At 45.9% G+C, this 24,848-nt stretch overlaps 1 protein-coding gene and 1 pseudogene across 4 annotated transcripts in view; one reads left to right on the forward strand and one right to left on the reverse strand.

Annotated features, from left to right (window-relative positions):
- pde4d (phosphodiesterase 4D, cAMP-specific) overlaps positions 1-24,848 on the forward strand; it is a 1,053,459-nt gene that overhangs the window by 383,957 nt on the left and 644,654 nt on the right. The gene's annotated exons all lie outside the window — the stretch shown is intronic.
- On the reverse strand, positions 6,039-8,261 carry LOC144688727 (large ribosomal subunit protein eL31 pseudogene; annotated as a pseudogene). Its single transcript, XR_013578463.1, has one exon. The product of XR_013578463.1 is annotated as a large ribosomal subunit protein eL31 pseudogene (transcript).

Below are 24,848 nucleotides of genomic sequence, written 5' to 3' on the forward strand. Positions count from 1 at the left end.
CTATGGCATACAGAGTTGTTTCTGAAATGTTGACAATGACAGTGTTTCAATCCAAGGTTTACAAAAGCTATGTACATCTCAGATGACAAACTGAGCTGAAATGTTGTGTCCTTGGATGAAGGAAAGCAATTAAATTATACATGTATTTTAATCCTGTTGACACATAAAAGGGAGAGGAGAGAGATAACTCACACTCTAACCAATGTCTGCATTCCCATATTAATGTTCTCCTTTAATGGTAGTGTTGTGTTTAGGGTCCTGGACTCAGAGGTCATGGATCAGATTCCTGTGGTGTTTGCAGATGGGACCAGATCCGCAAGTCCTGCCACCATTTCTGACAGATCCCATCTTTAGTGGTGGAGGAAATGGGGCGGGCGTGACTCACACATGACAAAAATCTTAAATCAGCAGGGCTATTTGAATGAGGTACTAAGTTCAAACAGACTCCATTTTCACTGTAGTAAAGTCTTACCATGTGGGTGTCATAAATTTATGGAGGAGAAGGGCTTGACAGGCACATAAGATATGTAAAATGTCAAGCTGTCAAGTTATTTACATCCTGAACCCTTTAAAATTTCAAAATAAAATAGCCTGCCTGTGTCAGTGAGAGTTGAAGAACTCAAGCTCTGAAGTTATTTAAATCCTCAGCCCTTTAAAGATTTGATGAAAACCAGCCTGCCTGCATCAGTGAGATTTGAAAAAAATCTTTTCTAGCAGTTACAATAGCTGTTTGCTGACATTATCCCAAGGGCTATCATTATACCATTATTAATGGTTCGTTGCTTTCCACAATCTAAAATTATCCCAGCAGGGGGGTGTATGTTTACAATTGATTGACAGCTTAAATAGATTATGAAATGATTAGTGGCCTTTGATGTGACATTATGAATTTATTCTAATCTATTTGTTTTAATAAGGGATTAAGTACTTGAGAGGCTCTTAAAGTTTTAAATGTGCTTTCATGAATGGGAGTGTTTCTTTTATTAACATGATCGGCGTGATAGATATTTAGATATTTATTTTATTTCATCTCAACATGCTCCATGGGTGGATACTGGGTAAATTAGCATGGAGTGTGTAAGGGCAAAGGGTGGTGAGTGGGGGGCATGAATTGGTATTAAATTGGTATGGGGCTATAAGGGTCCATGAAGGTGGGTGGAGGAGCAGGAGTTGAGATGGAGGATATGGGGGGGAGGATGGGGGCATGAGTTGGCATAGATTGGGCAAGGGGATTAGCTAGTGGGTGATGGGGCATAAGCACCTAATATTTAACAAGTCATTTGGGACAAAGTCCCAGAGAACTGAAGTGGGCCTATTAAACGGCCTGTTTCAGCACTCGGCAGCCCCTGTGGCCACCCCTATTCTGCATCTGGGGGCTGTCAGCCTGACTGCCTCCCACACAAGCTCCCCAGAGCAGAAATTCAGCCATTTGGTGCACCTTTTCCCAAGGTGGGTGCAGGAATTTCCTGACTTGAGCTACCCACCTTGGGTAGCCTTGGGAGCAAAAATCGGGTCCCATGAATCTAATCCCACCAAATTGTGGAATTGATCATTCATGGGCTGGCAGCTGCCATGCTGTTATAAAAACTAAATTGGTTTTCTGGTGTCATTCAAGGAAGGGAACTTGCTAACCCGAACCAATTTGGCCCAACATGTGAGTCTAGCCCCAACCTACATGATTGGCTCTTAAAGCTGCTCCGTTGTCAAGACACCTAGGGTAGGCAAAAACTGTTGCTTTGCCAGCATCGCCCTTAGAAAATACAGTAGTCAGTGATGGTAACAAAACTGGCACCTGGCCTGATGCTAAAGCTAATGTGTCTTCATAGACAATTGCCTTGTATCACGAAAGATATGCTTCCTTTTGATTTATTGGCAATGAAAGAATGGAATGGAGCATGCAGCCTCTGTGCACTTTTTTCCTATCCCTTTTGGTTGCTCTAAATCAAAAATTTTTGGAGACTGGTAATCCACAATACTACAATGTAAGGCAACAAGAGTCTGGCTCTGTGCATTTAGGTTAAAATGTATATTTGTACAACTTAATGCACCCACTAAAATGCAGATCTCCATTGCCATTAGGTCTCTGTTCTCTTTTTCGATGCTCTCAACAGTGGGAGCATTACGCTCCTGTGTTGAGAGTCCTCATTAAATATAAATACAGGTTGAGGTGTTGCAAAGCAGCACTGTGTTTACTGATTGATATCTTTATATCTTTTCTAGACACCTAACAGTTAATGATGTTGAAAGGCTACCGGTATTTAGTGATACTCAATACATGCAAACTCTGAAGTTTTTTTCTAATTTATATAATGCTGGAATGACGCAAAATCAAATAGAAAGATTAAAAATAGATAAAATCGGGCATCATTCCATAGTTTCCTTTTAATGTCAAATGTTCACTTCCAGAACTGCAGCCATTGAGACTTCCTTAACTATTTCAGGATGTGGAAACCTTTTTTAACTTTAAAAATGTATTTAGCATTTTCAGATAAGCTGCAAAAATATTTTATAATCATTCCGTTTTCTAAAATTGCAATTAACAAATTGCATAAACTGGAGGACAATGTTTAATGTATTGTATCCTTTTAGATTAAAAATATAGAGGTATATTTTCATGTTATACTAACAAAAAAATACAAAAATCAGTATAAAGAAGGAACCCATTTTATAACCACGATGGCTTTTTTTAAACTAACACTTAAAAAGGAGAAAAATATAACTATAGGTTTGGTCAGTTTCATTTTAATGAAGGAGTGTTGCTGCATTTCCCAATAAAGAGATCATTCATTGCCACCAATGACTATGTCAGTGATCTGGCAGGACATAGGTACCAGATTTTATGGCCAACACTGGCTCATGTTTATTAGAAAAAAAAGTCGTTATTAAATATGTAGCATCAGACTTTACAGTTTGTACCTTGGATGCTGCATGATTCTTTAAAAAAAGATTAAAGACAGCTCATATTATTTTATCCCTCGTTAGCACAAAGGTGGTCTTCAATGTATTGTGTTATAAGCTGTGACAGCAGAGATAAAAATCTAAATCAGTTGAGAATTTCCTTTTTGCCGAAAAATTCTCTGACAGTTTTACCATGACCTGAAACTGTCCCTTCCAGTTAATCAAACACTGCTGCAATGTACTCACTGAGCAGGACAGAATTATTTTTCCCAAAATGCACTTTCAGAAGGTAGACATGGAGCTCTGCTTGTAATGAAAATAATGAACATTATAAGCTGCAAGGGCTGCATCTTCCGGTCGGTGAGTGCGGGGGGGGTGGGGTGGGGGGTGGGGTGGCGCTCGCCGACGTGTAAAATGACACGGAGTGATGTCGGGCGGGGGTCCTGACATCACCTGCATCATTTATATTTTCAGGTCGGCGTGCACGGAGCCGAGTCAGTTACACGCCCCCCGACCTGTCAACGGCCACTTAAGGCCATTAATAAAGTAATTGAGGTAATCAATGGACCTGCCTGTCCAACTTTAAGGCTGGCAGGCAGGCAGGGAGCCCAGGCAGGCTTCTGAAAAAAGATGAAACCTCATCCACGGGCGGGATGAGGTTTCATGAGGGATTTTAAATATTTACAAAATGTTGAAATAAAAGAAATTGACATGTCCCAGCTCTTGTGACAGTGTCCAAGAAAACCCGCCCACCCACTCCCACGCATCCCTCCCGATGGGGGAAAATGTTGCCCCATTTCTCCACAACAGCAACTTAAGGTTTAGTTCTTTGTTCGTTGTGAGCTACCTGGTTTGCTGCAAGCCTGGTTTGGAAAATTTGTTGCAGGTTGCTGAACTGTATTCATGGCAGAAAATTGACTGCGATTAAAAGGAAGCGATATCGGGTGTAAAATGAGCAGCCAACACACACCACACATTTTTCACCTAGTGGGAACGGTTAAAATTGATCTGTTTCACAACTTTCCCCACAGTATTGGGATGAGATTGAAGGAACATGTGTGAGGAAGGAAGGGGTTCTGAAGGGTCTTGTGGTTCCATGTGGATACTTTAGGGAAGTAGTTTAAGACAGGAAATGTGAACTAGGTCAACATAGGATAAATGCTTCTAACATTGCATTGTTCTGCCTGCAGTCTTGCTTCTTCTGGTCCCACACGGACAGTAAATTAAAGTTAAAAAGACTTGTTTCTCCTGGCATCAGCTTTTCTTCCCACGAGGTTGGCCAAGTGGGGATAGCCACAATGGCTTCCACGCACAGACCGATGTTCATATCTGAAGGATAATCTCATCACTTCCATGCAGGTGTTCTTCTCACATGCTTGGGAGAACAAATTAAATTGGGGTGATTTTAACTGCTACCTGCTAACGTAATTGCACTTTACCTCATTATGTCACCATGCTATTATTGCCTCACACTTGCACAGGCTCAGTGCTCCCTGAAATCAAAAAGTAGAACAAAGGAAAAATCTGACTCGCCATCTCTTTTTGGGTTGGATAAATTCTTTTCAGACTGTGTACAGAAGAGGTAACAGAGTAACAAAGTGAGAAGACAGCCATCTAATTCAGTTTCACTTACCAAAAACCTAAGTGAAGAGATCTGGAGTTAGACTTTCATGTTCACCCCTCTGACTGGTAACCTTATTGATCCTAACCATTGTAGAACCCACTTGATTTGTAGCCGATTGAAAACAGTGAAACAAGGGGCCAGATTTTCATCTTGGATGCAAGAATCAAGGGTTGGGGGGAATTTTCCAATGTCGTAGTCTCACTTCCTGACCCACAAGGTCCACCCATGTTATCTTTATGGTGGGGAGTCGGGAAAGGCAGACACTTTCTGCAGTAGGCCCAAGGTGGAGATGGAGACTGGACGATGCCAAGTCAGCCAAGTTAAAAGGCCCACCTCCATTGTTTGAGGTATTAGCTCAGTCCTGGAGATGAGTCTGAGGCCTCCTAATCCTCATCCCCATACCCTCTCTTCCCTCTCAACCTCTCACCTTCCTCTCACCCCCTCACCCTAACCCTCATACTCCCCTCATCCCTCCTCCCCGATATCCACTCACCCGGTATCCACTATTTATAGAACTCGCGAGCCCTAATAACATAACAATGTAATAACTTCAAAACGTTTTTGAGAAGATCATAAGTCTTGTCAAAATAAAAAAACACCACTTCAATATTTACTTGAAAAACATAATCATCTTAACATCTCATAAATCTGTTAATATACCCAAGCTTACAGTTCCCTTGACAGCTGTGTGAACAATGCCTGCTGAGTTGAATTATTCGTGGGATTGGAAATAAGCCAAGCATTCATAATGAGTTTCCATTGCACAACTGTATAAACAACTCCTGCCGAACTGAATCCATAGGCAGAATTTAATATGGCCCGCCGAAGTGGATTTGTGACAGGAGGAGCAATAAAATCACATGGGAGAAAGCTAGTCATAATCACACTAATTGTTGAAGTAGTTAAATGGCCAGGTGGATGACAAAGAGGCAATAAACCTGCATGATTGCAGCAGGAAGCCAATAAAGATTTTTAATCGGGCAGTGAAGAATCACTTGCTTGCTGCTAAACATTACCAAATGAACTTTTTGGAATTATGCATGTGGCGAGCTAGAATGATGGACTTTCAGATCCATGGCCAATGAAAACTGACAGTGTTGAAGTGAGGTGTCTCTCTGAGATGAAAGTTCAGCCATTTTGCAGCTGCACTCCAGAGGGAGGCAGAAGGAGTTCACAAATTTACCATATGAGGGGAATAGATTGGAGGGGGAGAGCCTGGTGGAACATACATTGGCACTTTAAATCCAGGGTCAGCAGCCAGTGAAAGGGCTAAAATAAAACCCAGGAGATTACAATTTTGTTGCACATATGAGTGGAGGAGGAGCAGTGTCAAGACAGGCACCTGCAGGCACAAGAGGCACCATTATCAGAGAGGCAGAAACAACAAAAGGGTTCCAGCCACATAACTGAACAGGCCCTGTTCCCTTATTGACTGGCCACTGCATGATTGCGATGGCCAGCCCCTTCCTACCCACGTGGGAATCCCACAGACTTCCAAGTCCATTAAATTTCACCACATTAGTGGATTTGGAATTTAGCCAAGCATTCATAACAAAACCCCATTGACCAACTATGTCAACAAACCTCCAGGATTGCATGTAATTTAAAGCCTTTTAACTCAGCCAGATGCTCATCCATCTGTCAAAGCTATGAAATAGCCAAACAAATGATTGAAAGAGAGTGAAAGTTCAGCCATCTTTCATAGCTTTAAACTTCAAAAACATGAAATCAAGGGGGACAAATCTGAATTTCACTATTGTGCAAGGTAGAATAGCTCTTCGTCTAGTGGATAACATACTCTAATGCAAATGAAAACTTCTCCTTGTGCACAATGCTGTTCAATTTAATGATCACTAGCCTTTTCAAAACAAAGCATTATCATCAATCACTGTATTAAAATTGTGTATAACTTATATAGAAATTCATTATGACGTGTGAAGTTGGCAACACTTTATGAACTTAGCTTTCGTACGGTCCTCAACTGTAAATTTTGGTTTAGCCATGTTTCTCAACACATCTGAGCTGGTGGGAACCATGTTGTCTTCAAAAGCCTGCCCGACTCCATGAAAATTGCAGAGGGTCTGAAATGTCCAGTTTGGCAATGGAGCTGGCAACTTTGGGGCAGCTGGGTGTGGGCTTGTGACCCGCCATTTTCCCACACCGCTGAAAATTGCCAGCGATGGAAAAGGGGAGCGGGAATCCTGAAATCAGATTCCACCCACCATTTCTAAAGCCCACCTGTTGCAATTTGACCCCATGTAAATTCCAGCCCAAAATGCCTGCAATGCCCAGGCAATGAAGGTGTACTAGTTGGAAAGACAATTTGAGATTGATATTGTGTGTTGGTCTTGAAGAATTGTAATTAATCAAGTCCTCCTCCATCACTTTTCTATCAATGATTGCACCAGGGAAGAAAAATTAGAGGCATAGACATACTCCTAATGCAAGTGCTATATGCAGTCTGATTCCCTTGGGAGATTGGTGTTTAGTCTACAAAGAAATCATAAATTCTAAAATAGTGAGAAAAATTAAGGTAGCTGAATTAAATATTGCCATAAGTGCACATTATAGAGGAACAGCAATTATTAGCACAAACAATGGTCAAAATTTTAGATGAAGTAGAAGCAGAGTTAAAATTCTCTTTGACAGCAAAAGATTCTGACACAGTCATATAATTTGTACTCTGCCTGAAGGTAGGTCCTTGGCTCATTGTCTGCTGATGTGTTACCCTGAGCTGTTTTATTGGCAGCTTTTGTCAGTGGTGATTTGCCATTGCCTTCTATGCTCAGGGGCAGGGTGAGGAAACAAGTCCGAAGCCTACCTTAGCTGGAACAGGAATTGAACCTGTGCTGTTGGTGTTATTCTGAATTACACACTAGCCACCTCCCCACCCTCCTTCTAATGCAGTACAGAAGCGAAATACTTATCTCCCTGTATATGCAAAATCTGAAAGTATCTTTCCTACACTTGAGAAATTGAAAGAAGTTGAATAATTTCCCATTGGAGTTTAATCATGTTCAGCTCCCAAAACATATTCTGATTGGAGACTTTTATATTCTGTCCAGCAAGTTAAGAGAAACTGTTCCAGTGGATGCATTGGGTGAACAAATCTATAAGAATTGCACGTTTTGTTAATCGGTATTTCTTCTTTGAAAGGCCAAATAAATGCTGCAGTTGGGTGCCTAGCAATAGAACAGTGTTTTGCTGCTGCTGTGCCCTAGCCATTCAGACTATTATTTTTTTTTTTACTTTGTGCATTACTTTATTTGTTTTGGAATCTGTAGAGTTTTCAAAAAAAAACTAGAAGCTATTCGCAGTTCATTTTTAACAGAACATTTACAATTTAGTTTTCATCAACGTTAACTGTCTGCAGACCTTTGTAGGATGTGACAGGAACATAAGTTACCAATGTGTAGAGTTTATTAGGAGAGTCCGCATCCTCATTGCGTTTTCTGGATAAACGCACATGAATGCGATATGGAACATTCCTTACACCTTTAGCCCAAACAGCCTTGTTCAAACGAGTATCAATGCGGACATCTGGAGTACCCATCTCCTTCACGACAAATTTACGGATCTCCTTAATGGCACGAGGAGTGCGTCTCTTAAAACCCACGCCATGGATACGCTTGTGCACATTTATTGTATATTCCCTGGTAACCACCTCGTTGATGGCAGAACGGCCCTTCTTTTTCTCTCCACCTTTCTTAGCAGGAGCTGAACCTGAATGCCCATACATCTCTTCTCTCATTGACTTATCCAGCTCACATTACAATACATAATTCTCTTTGTTCAAGTTTCTTATATTGTAGCACTTCACTATTAGTACAATATTTTATATCTGTTATTTGTTAAAAATAAAATGGAATGCAGTACATCAAGAAGTAGGCCCACCATCACCTACTCCAGGACAACTAGGGAAGGACAAAAAAATGCTGGCTTTGCCAGCAACACCACATCCGACAATTTAAAATTTAAATAAAAAACAAAATCAAATTAGACTGAGGAAAAAAATTGACTGACACTCTCTCATTCACGTACCGACTCACATTATCTTGCACCCTCTCTCTTCCACTCATGTTGTCTCTGTCATCCCTTCCCTCTCTCATAGCCCTAGAGCTGTATTTTCCATCCAGAATTAGGGAACTCAATAGCTGCACCATTTCAGGTTCTCAGTCCCGTATCAGTGACAGTATGCATTTTTTGAAGGCATAGGCCATAATTGGCGCAGAGGTGAACTTGGTGCCTAATTAGTAGCACCGGGCATGGCTGGTGGCAGGTACTTGTGACAGGATGAATTTAAAAGGCAAATGGCAGGCATTACTGGGCTTTCCAGTGCTTTGTGGAATGGAAAAGATAGGAGAACAGAGGACCAGCAGCCTCACTCATATTCCACACAATTGCTCAAGCACTCGCAGCTCAAGTACTCAAGCCGCTGTGCTCAAGTGATGACAACTTTGTTCCACTTCATTTTGACCATTCTTTTTTTATAAAAGATTCCTCATCGACAGCCACAGGAAATAATGGTTCCTGGCTGTGCTCCCGGTGGCTGTTCACGAATGTGTTCCAGACTGTCCACACTTCCCGTTACTAATTTTGAAGATTTCTGTCCCTCTCCACAATGTTAACAAGCTCTTCAAAGGGCTTAATGGAAAGTTAATTGGAGGCATGCAGGTTGTCAGATCTTCCCCCCTGCCCTCCTGTTGAAAGTTCTGGTGCTTGAAGGAGGTGTTGGAAGGCTGACACACCATCTAAGTGCATTATTTTTAAAGCATGCCCCCACCCGGCCTCACCTACATGCAGTTGAAAACCCAGCCCATTATCTCTGTCATCTGTTCATGCTCCAATTCTCTTTCGTTCTCTCACCCTATTTCACCCCACTCTCTCTGACTGAATCTCTTTCACGCTTCCCCTTTTTCTGACCTTAGTCTGTCGGTCTAACTCTATCTCTTTCTCAGCTTAATAGATTTGCTGAAACCACAGAACACAAACGTATGCTATAACTGGCATGTGTACAATCAGAAGTGTTATTTTCTTCAATCTCATATATACACACAAACAGAACTGCTCTGCACCTCCTCTACATTACAACGGTGACTAGAGGTGGAATTTTCCAGAGCCGGCCCCATCCCGTCCACGGCAGGTTTAATGACGGGGTGTGGTGCGGGAGGGGTGCGGGGTGGGTGGGTGAAACAATACGGTGGGAGCTCAAAAATCAGTTTACCACTGGCGTAAAATGACGGCAGAATCTTCTGCTCCTGGCTGCCATGCGGGTCGCAATTCCTGCTAGAGGCCGGCGTGAAACTGATTTGCATCCCGCTAATGGGATGCAGATGAAGGCTCGACTGGAGTTGCCCCACCCCACACGTGATCGTGCACGCCACCAGCGGGAAATCATCCAGTCCAGAGCACGTCTGGACCAATGTGGCATCTAAATGTTGGCACTTACCTTAAGAAGGCCTGGGGCAGCTCGCAAAGTTGAGGAGAAGATGGAGACCTCCAGCAATCGGACCCTGGAACACCAGCTGTAGCAGTGGGTGGGCAGAGCATCAACTACGTGGATCTTCTCTGTGCAGCAGCATCCAGGAGGTGGTTGTTCTTGGCACTGCAACTTCTTCAAGGGCTCGGATCTTGAAGCTGCAGGCGGAAGGCTGCAGGCGGCGAGCTTCTTTGCTAGGGTTGGGGGATTAGACAGAGAGGAGAGGAATGAAGAGGTAGGGTGGGCGTGCAGGCACAGAAGGGGACGGGGGAGGTTGGTTGCTGGAGGAAGAGTGTGATTCAGCAGGGGCCTTACAATGTGTGAGTTGGTATGGAACAGAAAGGTGCAAAGGACCATGTTGGGTTGCGGGCACTGGTGGGGGGGTGCTTGTGCAGGTGTGAAGGAGCATTAGGGGGAGTTGCAGAGGTGTGGACAGGTATGGGATGCAGAGGGGAAAGGGGTTCAGAGGGAGCGGTCAGTGGAGTCAATGGAGGCTTCCTGGGGTCATACTGAGGGTAGCGATGGTAGGACAGGGTGGTGATGGTTAAAGGGTGTAATGGGAGTCAGTAATGTGGGAAGGTGAAGGTGAAGTGATGTCGAGTGAAGGGATGCTGAGGGTTGTTGGAGGGGATACAGAAGGTGACGTGGATTCGGAGGATCGGAAGGATAAGGGGAAGTATGTCAATCGTAACGGGGGTGTGATTTTCGATAACGTAGGGGACTTCTAGATTTACCTGTAGGGATGGAAGGTGATGGGGTGGGTTGAAGGGTGACCATGGCAAGGTTGAAAGTTATTCTCAGGGGGGTCAGTGGTTATGGGGCGAGGTGTGGGTGGCAGGGGGATGGAGAAAGGGGTGAGACTCTACCTCAAATGTTACCAGCACCATGGCTGCTCGCAACTATGCAGACCCTTGTGGTGGAGATCTCAAGATGCTGCATGGGAGTTGGATCATTGGGGGTGGGCAGAGATGCAGGTCATCTCAACTGGACAACTGAAGGGGAACTCCAGCATTTAGTGTTTACAATGCTAGGGCCTTGAGATAGATGAGAATGTGAAGGGAAAAGGCTCAGTGTGTGAGGGAGACTTCTTGCACAAGACTCGCAAGGGCCCTTGCGAAGACCTTTGCCTCCCTGCACATACCTGATTTCTGGAAACATGGTGTGCCCCTCAGAAGATATTGGGGGGGGTAGTTGGGTGGGTATGCACAGGCTTAAGGACCATCGCAAATAAACCACATTAGACATGATTAAAGTGCAAGTGACCTATGTTTACAAAAGTGTGATATGTGTAATACCCATGGTGCGCCAGTGCAACAACTTGTGAATTCAGAACTTCTTAATTTTCCTTTCCCTGCCACTTCTTCGAAGTGCTCCCCTGACATCCACAGCAGAGGCGGGGGCAGCCTGCTGAACAGTTGGCCCTGTTGTCTTGGTTGACCTTAGCGGCCGTCCTCTGGAGAGCCATGGCCTGGTGGGCCCCAGCTCACTTTGGCTGTCTTGTTGTGGGGTAGCTGCTCCCTCTGCAATCACAGAGGATGAGGTTGAAGGGCTCCCAGGCAAAAGGGATTCCAAAGGGCCAGACACCCTCAGAGAATCCTGAGTGGAGATCCCAGTGGTGTACAACTGCTGCTCCTCCTTCCTTTGGGTGCCCAAAGGCCCCCTGCCTGACTTCTTGAGGGGAAGGGGCACCTGGAGGGAGGTCGAAGTGCCCCTTCTCCACTCACGTAGCCACTGCAGTTCACCCGTGGCTACAGCGGAGTGCAGGTCAGTGCACATCTCCGGCAGAATCTTCTGGACCAGGTTCTCCATCGGGTCCACCACCCTCCCCATGGAGACCTCCATGCCTGCACAGGCCAGCATCATTTTATCAGCTAACAGGCGGATGGACTCCTCCATCTTGCGTGCCACCCTGCTGAGGGCCTCCGACATGACTGCCTGATTTTCTTTTGTCTCTTGCTGCTTCTCCAGCATCTCTTGAAAGGTTGATTCCAGAGGCCTATTATCAGATGCAAACCTTGCAGATGCCTCTTCCCCCGCACTCCGCCTAGTTAGCTTGGCTGACCCTGCCTGCTGTGGACACGTGTCCACAATGTGAGACCCTTCCTGCACTAGAAATAATACCCAACAAGGTGTGTCTCTGAGCTGATGGAGGGTGCAGGTATCTGCTCTGACACCTCTACAGGTGCATTTTCTTCATCAGCAATGTCCTCGCTCCTTTTCGGGCTTGTGTGCGGCTGGGCAGGGCTTCCTCACTTTCGGGCCTTGACCTCTTCTTGGTGGCACCTGTAAGTGAGAGAGCAGAGAGAGCGAGTGATTGCATGAGCTGCCTCCAACATGGAAGCACCCGGCCCTTAGGTTTCTATGACATGCATAGATCCTTACTGGATGGAGGCCACAAGTCAATCTCTCCATCTCAGATGGATCTGTTCCACTCCACCCCTGCCAGCTGGGATATCCATTCCTTGAAGTTGGTCAGTTCTTTTAAGTGTGGCCACAGCCCCGCCCCCCTCTCCGCCCCTTCTCCCACTCTCTTCTATTATGGCTTACCTTCTGCACGAAGAGAAAAGATGGGCTGTGAGCAATTAGGTTTCATGTAGCTTTCCCATGCTTCCAGTCTTAAAAGATAACCCTCTGGATTGTGTGCTATATGATTTTTGCACTGCAGGTTGTCCAGAGGGGTTGCGGACCAGCCTGAGCACCTTCACCAACCTCCCAACTCACTCCCCACACCGCCCCCCAGATAGCATGTGACGACTCTGTGTGGAAGTATGAGGGAGCCACAGTGGCCTCTCCACCTGCAGAGTAGATGGACTGCAGTGGGGCTATGAAGCATCTCCTTATCAAGTTGCCACTGAGGCCGATGTTCCCTGGTCCATTCTTCGAGGTGAGTATGAGCAGTTGAGGGTTCACTTACCCTGATGGATGAGGGCATTCATCCTTTTTTGGCATTGCAGGGAGTCCTCTGCTGGAGGTCCTGGGCACTGACTGTCCTGGGGACTTGCTCCCCTGCGGGTTCATCTCCCTGCTCGGCCTCCTCCTCCCATCTGGTAGATAGAGGAAGTCCCTCTTGGCCTCTACTTAGTCAAGCAGGACACCCAGGGCGGCGTCACTGAACTTGGGCACCAGAGCTCCCTGCCCTCTTCTGGCCATCTCCTCAATCAGTGTGGTGGGTAAGTTGCTGTCTGGGTGACTTTTAAATATGGCGCCCATATATGGCGCCATCCAGCCCACCCCATCGCGGAAATCATCGGGAAACCAGACTGTAATATTAATGAGGCTGGAGTCATGCGATACCATGTGAATTCCTGGCGACCTTCACAACAGGAAACACTCACCGTCCCCGCCCTCACCACAGGACTTAGGCCCAGAAGGAAAAATTCTGCCCTATACTTCGAAAGTAATTTATTAGCCTGTGAAACATTTTGGGATGACCTAAAGTCTTGAAAGGTACTGTATATGTACAAGTTATTTCTTCCTGAAGAAGCCATTATGCAAGGATGTTAGTTGTAAGTCAAAGCTTGAATGTGTGCCCTGTTGAAACATGAATATGCATGATAAACAATATGTGACTTGTAGGTTGGTGTTGGCTTGCCATGGACCTGCAGTAAATGTGGAACAGGTTAATGGTCAACAATGTGTGCGTGTATATTTAGAGCATATACCAGGTAAGGGCACAGTTGTGTAGTTTTGCTTCAGCAGCTTCCTTAAAATGTTTTCTTCCACATCCATTCCTAGGCCCTGTGAATATTGTATACCTGACTGCCAGGTTCATCCAGAGATTATTGTACCTCTGGCCCTGGTCTTCTATGCAGAATGCTCTGGAGTGCCCAGATTCCATTTCCTGACGTTATACTTACTTTGCCAGGCACTTTTTGCACATAAAGTCTTTGAAAAGGGTAATGCAATGTACTATAAAATATTTATAATCTTTGTAAATGCTTCAGTAAACTTTGTCCAATTTGCATTCACTTACCTTTTTAAGTGAATGCATTCCATTAAAATTTAGCTGTTGTTTTAAGGCCCGTACTCAGTGCCTGACCTATAAGGACTGGGAGCTTGCCATGGATAAATTATTAAGATCATCCTTGTAAAATCCCAGGGGTTCAGTGTAGTGGGAGGTTGGTGTATATTATGCTTGGCAGTCATACCATTTTAGTACCAAGACCAGATTTTATGCCCTCTAATTATTTTAGTTCAAGTTGTTCAATTTTTTTATTAGCTCATGCCATACATTACCATTTCCCACCAGTAGCAAAAATAAAGTCCATTAACAACGTGCTCAAAACCATGTGATACCGTATTTTCATTCTTCCTAAAATTTCCCAAAAGTTGTTGTTGTTCTTGTAGAGTGTGCATATTACATAAAATAACATAGTATGTATTCACAATGTTTGCTTGCTAAGTTTCCTCAGCTTACCTGCTGCTGAAACTGTCATCCATGCCTTTGTTACCACTAGACTTGTCTATTCTGATGTGTTCTTGGCCACTTCTTGCTTTCTACTCTCTGTAAACTTGACATCATCCAAAACTCTGTTGCCCATGTCCTAACTTGTACGGTTCACCCATCAGCCCCAGTGCTTGTTGATCTGAATTGACCCCTGATTAATCAACACCTTAATTTAAAAATTCTCATCCTTGTTTTCAAATCCCACCTTGGCCTTGTTCCTCCCTATCTTTGTAAACCCCTCCAACCCAACAACGCTCCAAGATATCTGCACTTCTCTAACTCTAGCCCCATGGGCATCTCCGATTTTAATCACTTCACTGTGTTCCTGTGAATCACCTTGGGATAATTGACTACGTCAAGGGTGGTATATAAAAACAACTTGTTAAAACAACCTCTGGGATTGAAGTAATAAATCACTGGACCTTTACTTGCATTGTTAATGATTGTATCTGATCCTTCAAATTTGCTTCAGTATTTCATACAGCATAGCATATTGTTAGCCCATATGTATTTTGTATGTTTGGTATAAAACATACAAAATACATATGGGCTAATATCATTTATATCTGGCATCTGAATGCTCTATCCGGCAGATGCTGGATGCAAACAAAAATGTAATTTATTAGGCATCTAGCAGTGGCACGCCATTAATCATTATCAATAGTAAAGTAGTAATGCTCTGATCATTTTCATTTGTTAATGACAGTTCAGTTAGGCACTTGCTTGGTTTGTTTGAACATGCAGCATTGGAAAATTAGTATCTTATCCGTGCATACTCACTCAAAATTGTACATACATATTGTCAGTGTTCAGTTAAAAATACAACTCTTGAGAAAATTATGTAAACTTCTGCATAGTTTCTGAAATATATACAGAGTCTATCTCCAGCACAGACCAATTGTTGCTGTTCTCATTCTTTGAACATTAATGGTTTGTTGTCATATTCTGAGACAAAGACATTGACAGAAACACTTAAGAAGAAAATGTTTTAATTGACAGAATTGAGGTAAGATTGAATGATTGAATCATTGTCTAAATGCTGACAGTCTCTAGTCCAGCCAATTCCTATGTGGTCAGTAATTGTACACCCACCTTCAATTGATATAAAAGTAAGTGCAATACACACAGAAGAAAATAGTGCCTGTAGACTACAATTTAGTGCAAGATCATTAGTAATTTACTCATTGTTATACATTCTTGAGAAATATCAGAATTGGCAAAATAAAATTGATAGTAGGGTATACAGGGTATGAAATTTCCTGAACACTGGGACTGGCCAGCCAGACCACAATAGTTTTTTCCGGTACAGCTTAGTTCTTAAGATGTGGGTGGTGTGCAAATGCTGTAGATCTATCTGCACCACCCACATTGTTCTTTTCCCTGAATCATCTCTTCTAGGTTTCAAATAATCATGGTTACTGTACCATCACTGTGAATTCTCAGGGAAAATAGGTTACTGTGTCTGAAACTGTCAACATTTGGCAGCCTAGTTGGTATCAAATTGGGAAAACTATTTAGAAAATCAGTTGTTGAAGCAAGGATGAGATAGCACCAGGTAACTTCAGCTTCCAAAGTACACCTTAGTGTTTTTTTCATTTTACAAAGACAGGAAAACAGGCAATTTAGATTCTATTGTTTAAAAAGTCTTATATTGTTGGTACTTTATATCAGAATCAGCAGTGAAGGTTGCCTTGTTTTGCCACCTTTTGGGGATGCATTGGTTTACTTATTTAAATACAGAATTTTGAAAGATTCCTTCTTTGTTCATTTTTTCCATGAAACCTTTTTACTATTAAATATAGTTCTTCTTCTTATCGTGTCCACGGACAGTCTATACATGGCCCATCCAGAACTGAACACATTTTTGCGCCTTGTTGTTGAATTCGGCAAGATCTGCAACAGTGCAGGGTTCCTCCAGCGATAGACATTGCAGGAGATGTTGCATAGTCTGTGGCTCAGTTCCACATTCACAACTTGTTGGGCAGGTTGTATATCCCCATTTGCTTTGTGACACCTTTGAACGACCTACACCAGTCCTAAATCTGTTAAGGCACTTCCAGGTTGCCCAGTTGCAATTAGCTCCTGGGGGAAGGCTTTCATCCGGTAGAATTTCCATCGCTGGGGGTTGTTTGAGACTGGCGAGCTGGTCTTTCCACAAGGTGATGCGGGCTTCAGATAGGGTTGATTGTAATGGAACAACACTGTTTATGAAGCTCTTCCTTGACTTTAGGCGGCTGGGTGTAGGTGTATGACCATGTAGAGGGTGCCTCTCATCTGATGTTTGACAGAGTCTTTCTTGCTGGCTACCGTTCTTCTTATATCAGAGGGAGCGATACCCGCCAGGATATATAGGCTGTTGGTGTTTGTTGGTTTTAAACAACCTGCGATAAGTCGGCAGCTTGCATTCAGAACGGCATCCATCTTCTTAGCGTGAGTAGATCTTTCCCATGTAGGGCAGGCTGTGGAGAATACCGTGGAGAAAACGCTTACTGAGGCCTTGGAGGGACTAACATCCAACTATGAAGAAAACCATCTTCGCACAAACCCATCAAAGACGCAAGTTTGTGCATTCCATCTCAGAAACTGTGAAGCCAAATGCCAGCTTAAAGTAACCTGCTGTGGAACAACACTGACGTATTGCAAGCACCCTATCTACTTAGGAGTCACCCTTGACAGATGCCTCACCTTCAAGAACCACATCAAAAAGACAAAGGCAGAAGTGAGCGCACGAAACAACATCCTGAATAAGCTCACTAACACAAAATGGGGAGCAAGCTTGAAAACATTGCGAACCAGTGCACTTGCTGTTTGCTATTAAATATAGTAAAGAAGTGACTGTAACTTTTTTAACTAAATGTGTTTGTCAATTTATTTATTTTATAAGAATAAATTATGGATATATTTTGCAACAGATTTTATTGAAATGTTAATTATTTTTGCATAATAACTTCTTTCGAAGAGCAGTGTAAACTGTGACCACAACTGAAAAACAAATAAGGCAAGTAGTTTGCCCCATAAAAAAATATTCTTTTTGGCATTGGTTAATTTTGAGACACTGGCATTGTTTTCTTTGCTGGACATTAGCCTCAGAGCCTTTCAGACTGACAGACATAAAAGGAAATCCCACGTGGAAGATTGGGATGTTATTCTGAAAAAAAACTCAACAACGACCATTTGCATTTATGTGTCCTGAGGGGTAACCAAAAAGAAAAAACCAGTAGCTGACTGAAGTATTTGCAGCACAGAAACAGGCCATTGAGCCCAACAGGCCCATGACAGTGTTTATACTCCAGATGATCCATCTCCCACCCCCCTTCATCTAACTCTGTTAACATATCATTCTATTCATTTCTCCCTCGTGCCTATTTAGCTTTCACTTGAATGCATTTATGCTATTTCTCTCAACTACTCATTGTGATAGAAAGTTCCACATTTTGGGTAAAGAGATTTCTCCTAAATTCTTTAATGGATTTATTAGTGATTAAATATTTTATGGCCCCTGGTTCTGATCTTGTCTGCACGTGGAAACATCTTCCCTATGTCAATCCTATCAAAACCCTTTCACAATCTTCAATACCTCTATCAATCACCCCTCAGCTTTCATTTTTTTTTTTATAGAGAAAAGAGCCCTGGCCTGTTCAATCCTTTTTGATAGGTTTGAACTCTCAGTTCTAGTATCATTGTAGTAAATCACTTTTTGCACCTTCACCAGTACTTTTGTATCATTTTTATAATGCAGAACTGTTCAGAGGACTCCAAATGTAGTCTAACCATCGTGCTATTCCAAGTTTAACATAACGGGCTGAATTTTCCCAGAATTGCAATAAGTGCAGTAGCAGGTGAGTAAAATGGAGTCCTATCCACCGATGAAAATGGCGGGTTTTCACGCCATATCTTCCCGAGCCTGCCTCATTATATATTCACTCCCGTGAAACATATCGTTTCCATGGTGGGCGGGCTCTCATTCGCCCGCTCGCCATCACCCCACTGTTGCATCATGCCGGCCGCCATCTTTAAAACGCAGCCGCCAGCTAAGCGCACATCACCACCAGCTCACCACTGCTTCCCAGGAGCCATGGCCAGAAAAGGCAAAAAGACTGCAGCCCCCCGCTTCAATGACGGGTCCCTCGAATGACTGCTGGATGCCGTGGAGGCCTGCCGGGATGTGCTCTACCCCAACTCTGGCCGCAAGATGGGTAGCAATGTCACCAACCCGGCTTGGGAGGTGGTGGCAGCGGTGGTCAGTGCGAACCCCCTGCAGAGGAGGACAGTCACCCAGTGCTGCAAAAGGATGCATGATCTCCTCAGCTCCGCCAGGGTAAGTCACTCTTTTCATCACTCCCAACTCACACACTCACAAAGCCATCACACACCCTCAGGGCCCTCACTCACTGCCAGTGCAATGGACATCACCATTCACATCACTCTTTCACACTCACCGTCATTGTCCTCATCCCATCCATGGGACCACTGACCACCCACACAGGCCAGGCATACCTATCATCTGGCCCAGCAGGCATCCTGATACACACTCCCCATCTCTATCCATGCAGGACAAACTGGCTCACAACAGGAGGGAAAGGTCGCAGACAGGTGGAGGGATGCCGGAATTCAAAGCTCTGACAGAATTTGAAAACAGAGCCGTCCAGCTGGCCGACGATGACTGGGACCGGTCCTGGCTGATGGTGAGGTCCGCGTTGCTGTACCAAGTGAGGATCCAGCAGTGCAACATCTATCACACAACCATGCTGTGAGTGATGTGTCCTCTTTCACAGGCCACTGCCATGCGCTAATTATCTCCCCTTGCTTTTGCAGGCACAACTGCCAATCAGCCGACAGAGTCCATGACCCAGGGCCTCCAAGTAAGCTCCGAAGAAACCTCTGAAGAGGAATCTGAAGGCACCCGCCTTGAAGTCCTGTCACAGCGTCACCCACACCCTCCACCAGCGCAGAGACACACAGCTCTATAAGACCTAGCTTTAGAGTAACCTCGGGATCACAATCTGGTGAGCACATCGCATTTTCTGATCCACAGCAGGTGGAGACAGGGACTTCCCAGGCCCTCAGCACTTGAAGGAATGCTGGAGACCAGAACGTTGCTGAGTCTGAGTCATGGACAGTTGCTGGAGCTGCAAAGGCAAGCTCGGGAATATCAGGAAGGGATGTCCGCTGCATGCCTCAGATTGCAAGACATGATGGAGGAGTCCGTCCATCTTCAGGCTGAGGTGATAGCGCTGGCATTGCAGCGCACCGAGGTCAACACTGGCAGGATGGTGGCTGCCATGGCGTCCTTGGTCCAGGACTTCGCTCCTGCACTGCTGTGCGGGCTTAACTCCATCGCTGATGCCATAGTGGCCCTCCAAAAGTGTGTATGCGAGAGGGGTGCTGGGCAGCTCGATCTCACTTCAGCTACCCCTTCTGCTCACAGAGTCAGCCAGGGGCCCTCGGGCACCCATAGGGAAGAGGATCAGCAGGCGCACACTCTGGGGCCATCCACCCAGGTGAATCTGGGAATGACTGGCCCATCTGACTCCCCTCTTCCTGTGACCTCCACAGATCCAGCTTCACAGGCCAAGGAGGGTGCCACTGCCAGACAGCAGGAGCCCGAAAGCAGACCGGGGCCCTCCAAGTCTTGGCCTTCCAGAGGACGCCCACCAAAGTCATCACAGACAGGGCGTCACAGTCAACAGGCTGACTCCACCTCTGCTGTGGATGTCCGGGGAGCACCAAGACAGGGACAGGGTTAGGAAAGTTAAGGAGAATTAGTTGCCCAGCCTGGGCACAGCTGTTACACACTTGTACATAATGTTCACTATTGTCAATAAGCTCCCAAGAATGTCTCCCTGCCTGTGGCTCCTTGTTCTGATGAGCAGTGTTCTTTTCACTCAGATGTGAAACCTTTCTACACAAGATAAAAGGCAGGTGCCTCAGTCCAGGGCCTCTTCCCTGTGCTCTATGCAGCCTTCAGACCACAGTGATGGTCCAGCCTCACACTCCCTGGAAACATTACTGATGCCTGCACCTCGGCAGTGCTGGTCATTGCTGCCAGGATGAAGTGGGCAGGCACCACAGAGTTCTCTCATAATCTCTGTGTGCTCTCAGCACCTTTAAGATGGGGCTGGCCCCCATCACACCAGCATCTGCGACCAGTGATGCTGTGCACCAGCCCCTGAAAGGCTGAGGTGCTGTAGACGAACACAGTATCAGATGTGTCTAAAGTTTCATGGCTGCGTCTCTGAGATGGCCCTGATCATGGAGCGCAAGCGAGCTGCCCTTGGCCAGACAGGAGTCAGACATTCTCAGAGGCTATGTGAAGATCTATGGAGTGTCCTCACTGCATGTTGTCATCATCCTCCTGCGATCGGGTGACTATTAGGGCCTCCACTGCAGGTCCATGACAGGAGCATTTTCACAGAGGGTATTGGTGCTGCCATAAGCCAGAATGGAGTCAAATGTTTACAACTGCGAGGCGAGGAACTACGGGGACACCTCACTGCATGTCATCATCATCCTCCACAAATCTGACAGCAATGAGGGCCTCCCAAGTGCGCCTGCCTCACCTAGTCAGTGTGAGACCCTCATCCCTGTCGTCTTCACCACTGAGGACCCCCTCACCCTCATCCCCGTCAGCATTTACCTCATCAGAGGAGACGTGCAGCTCCTCCATCTCCTCCTCAGTCAGCTCCTCGCCCTGTTGGAGCGCCAGGTTGTAAAGGGCGCAGCAGACAATGACGATGATGTGTGACACCCTCTGTGGACTGTATTGCAGGGCTCCACCAGACCGGTCCAGGCACCGGAACCGCATCTTCAACATCCCGATGGTTTGCTCCACCAAGTTGTGAGTTGCTGCATGAGACTCATTATAGCGTCGCTCCGCTGCAGCCTGAGGCCACCGCACGGGTGTCATCATCCACGGCCTCTGCGGGTAGCCCTTATCCCCAAGGAGCCAACTCTGCATCCTCTGTGGACTCTGGAACACTGCAGGGATCTGCAAGTGACTCAGGATGTAGGTGTCGTGCACACTCCCTGGAAAATGTGCGCATACCTGCAGGATGTGTTTCTGGTGGTTGCATAGCAACTGCACGTTCAGTGAGTGGAAGCCCTTGCGGTTGATGATGTCCACTGAGTGTAGCGATGGAGACCTGAACGCCACATGAGTGCAGTCAATCACGCCCTGCACCTGGGGAATCCCGAGATCAGGGTGAATCCAATGGCTCTTGCATCCTGGCTATCCCGGTCCCGGGCGAAATGCATAAAGTTGTGTGCCATGGAGAAGATGGCATCCATGACCTCATGGATGCATTTGTGGGCAGCGGATTGTGAAATCCCACAGAGGTCACTTGTGGAGCCCTGAAAGGAGCCACTGGCATAGAAATTGAGCGCCACGGTCACTTTCACAGCCAGTGGCAGTGAATGCCCTCCATGTCCCCTTGGCACCAAGTCCTGCAGCCAGTGGCAGATGTGAGCCACCAGGTCCCTAGACATGCGCAGTCATCGGCGACACTGGTTGTCAGTCATATGTAGGAATGGCAGGCGGTGTCTATTGACCCTGGATATTGCTAGGCGCCGACCAGCCATGGCTCACTGTCGCTCCTAGGCAGCGTGTGTAGGAGCCCCTGCTGCCCCTACTTCATGAGGTTGCTGCTCCTGCATTTGCACGGCCAGGTGCCTCAGTCGCTCTCTCTTCTGTCTTCTACGGTCTCTGTAGGCCATCAGGCATACAGCTAGGTCACCAGGATCCATGGTCCTGACTTGGCCCTCCTGCAGCATGAAAGAGAGAGAGACATGGTTATCATAGCTGTACTTAGCACCTTTCCTGACCCTGTGTGACCGCCCCTTAATGCTTCCCGGAGAGTACTGGCCGCTCCCCGAATGGCCAGAGATAAGTGCGTTGCATGGCTACCCTGTCAACCTGTGATATGGGGGACACTGGTCCAATTCAGGATGCTGAGATTGCAAGAGGCTGTGAGTGCCTCCAGCAGTGACTGCTACATGGCCAGTGTTGGCGAGGAGATTGTACAATGTGTGCAGTCCAACTGCTCCGTGGTCCAATAAAGTGGCGGCGTTTTCGAAGTCTGTGCTGGGGTGGGTGGGGGGGTGGTGGGGTTGGGGTAAGGTATGGAGAACTTGGTGGCCCTTTGGTGCCTCCACGTAACTTGCATGGGCGGGTAGGCTAGGAGCCTGACCCCAGTCATATCACTGTGGCTGTACCTGATCTGTCTTAGTTGCTGAAGCATGATCAGTTTATACAGGTGTCCTTAATGTGTGGCCACTTCCCTCGCTTGCCCTGCCCCCCCCCACCTCGATTGCCTGTGCACGGGATGCAGCGCCAGGGCAGCAGTTGACGCCCCCCGCCCTGCTCAGCAGTTGCCTCCAAGACTGGCCAGCCTGTCCCCAGGCACCCCCCATCCCTCAGCAGTCACCTGTGGGGCAAGGTATCGGTTTCCCCCACCCCTCGGCGCCCCTGAAGCCTGTAAACAACAGGCGAGCTGTGAAGAACGCTGGTGCTCACTCACCTTAGTTCCCCCGAATTCAAGGCCGCCAAGTGCATGTTGCCTGCGTGCTGTTGTGAAACATGTCAGTGTGCTTTCCCGCTGATGTGGACGGATGATACAGCGGGGTTCCAAGAACCTGGCGAGATGGCCTTTTAATTATATGCTAATGTATTACAATTAGCTGCCTGCCGACCGATGGTGGGAAACGCGACCCGCTATTGGCAGGCTGAGCGGAAGATCACGAGCTACCTTCACACCATCATATTTTCCGCGCACACCATCTATCACGCCTGCTGCCAGCGGGCTTGGAAAATTCCGCCCAACATCTCTGCTTTTCAATTCTCCCCACTCAGAATTAAATGGTAACTTAAAATACATTGTTGCTTCCTATTATTACAAGAGTTCAGCCTTGCCTTTATCTCTCCTGAAGGCAGGCACTCAATGATACATGACTCCTGAGGTGCAGCAGCCTCAGTTCCTTACTGGATAAACATTAAAGGGAAAATTTAAATGGTTGGAAAATCATGGGTCAGGAGTGTAAAATTTGCTGAATGTGCAGTAGGAATGCTGATATTGAAAATCTTCTAAAGTGGACTCTGTGCCTCATTGTTACATTTTTGTGTTTGCACAAAATATTTTGCTTCTGGTTCATTGTCACATGCCAATTCCTAAAGTAGACCAACTGTGCCTGACAGATACAATATGTAGGTAAGTGTAGCAACTAATAGACCTAGCCAATTTCGGTTTCTCTCTGATCAAGGGATACCAAAGTAGGTCATAAGAACTCCACTGTTAACGTGACTGGAATCAATTGATAAATTTGGAATTTTTCAGCTTTATGGCTCGGTGCAACTTCAAGTGTGTTTCCCAAACAGCCAGTGGGAAGAAAATTTCTATAATCGGTCAGTCTATGCAATCTGGTGTGATTTATTGTTACAAATAAGACATCAGGCTGATTAAAGACCTACAGAAGCAAACTTGAATATTTATGCTTGTGCTGATAGTTATATGAAGGATGTGTGATAAATTGTGCAATGTTGGCACAACAGTTGGCAACAATACTGTTTATTTTGGATAAATGACAAAATACTTGCAAAACCAATGAAACATGAGGGCCTGGATTTTCAATCCAGGGTCAGGAACCAATTAGAAAACCAACAGGGGCGATGCTGACCTGCTTGATGGGGTGATGAGCTGCCAACTGCAAGATGCCACCCAGGTTCCCAGCTGATCCCTGGAACAACCAGATACATAAGAATTCAGTGTCACAGTGATGTTGACGACTGCAGGTAGGGGACTGCCAGGGGGCCTTGAGGCCTCAGGTCTTTGTGGACGAGGCCCCCGGGTGCAAATGCCTGGGATCAACTGTTTGGATAGGCGCAGCTTCCTGTGGCATTGGTGCTCTGTCATTTGCAGGTAGCTGACTCATGGGTGGTACACCCAATTTCTTGGGTGGTGCCTTCTTCCTCTTGAAGCCCCTCTCTGTGTTCCCCTGGCCTCCATCTGGCCTAGAGGATATCTGCTGAAGCTGCTCCTCTCTACTCTGTCAAATGTTAGAGTAGCCCGCTCTCATCTCAACTCCATCCTCAGTTAGCACTCATTCATTCACCAGGCGTTTCTCTGCCAACCTCTGCTGCCCAAGTGATGCCACCAGCCTCACATCCTTCTTGAGATTCACACCTCTCATTGCTCACAAATACAAGCCTCTCAAGTGTAGCAGTGGCAAATCTGTGCCACTGGTTCAGCAGCTGAGCATTTTTTTCCATTTGTTAAGTATATTGACCTGTTCTTCCATTAGCGTCATGGCCCCTCGCTATGTTCATGACAACTGCAGCCTGACGTGCCCCAAACACTGCATGTTCACCATGCCTGCCAATTGAAAATTTAAAACTGTCCTTCCGAGCC

Source organism: Cetorhinus maximus, chromosome 1, assembly GCF_964194155.1.
Source record: "Cetorhinus maximus chromosome 1, sCetMax3.hap1.1, whole genome shotgun sequence".
Taxonomy (NCBI): domain Eukaryota; kingdom Metazoa; phylum Chordata; class Chondrichthyes; order Lamniformes; family Cetorhinidae; genus Cetorhinus; species Cetorhinus maximus.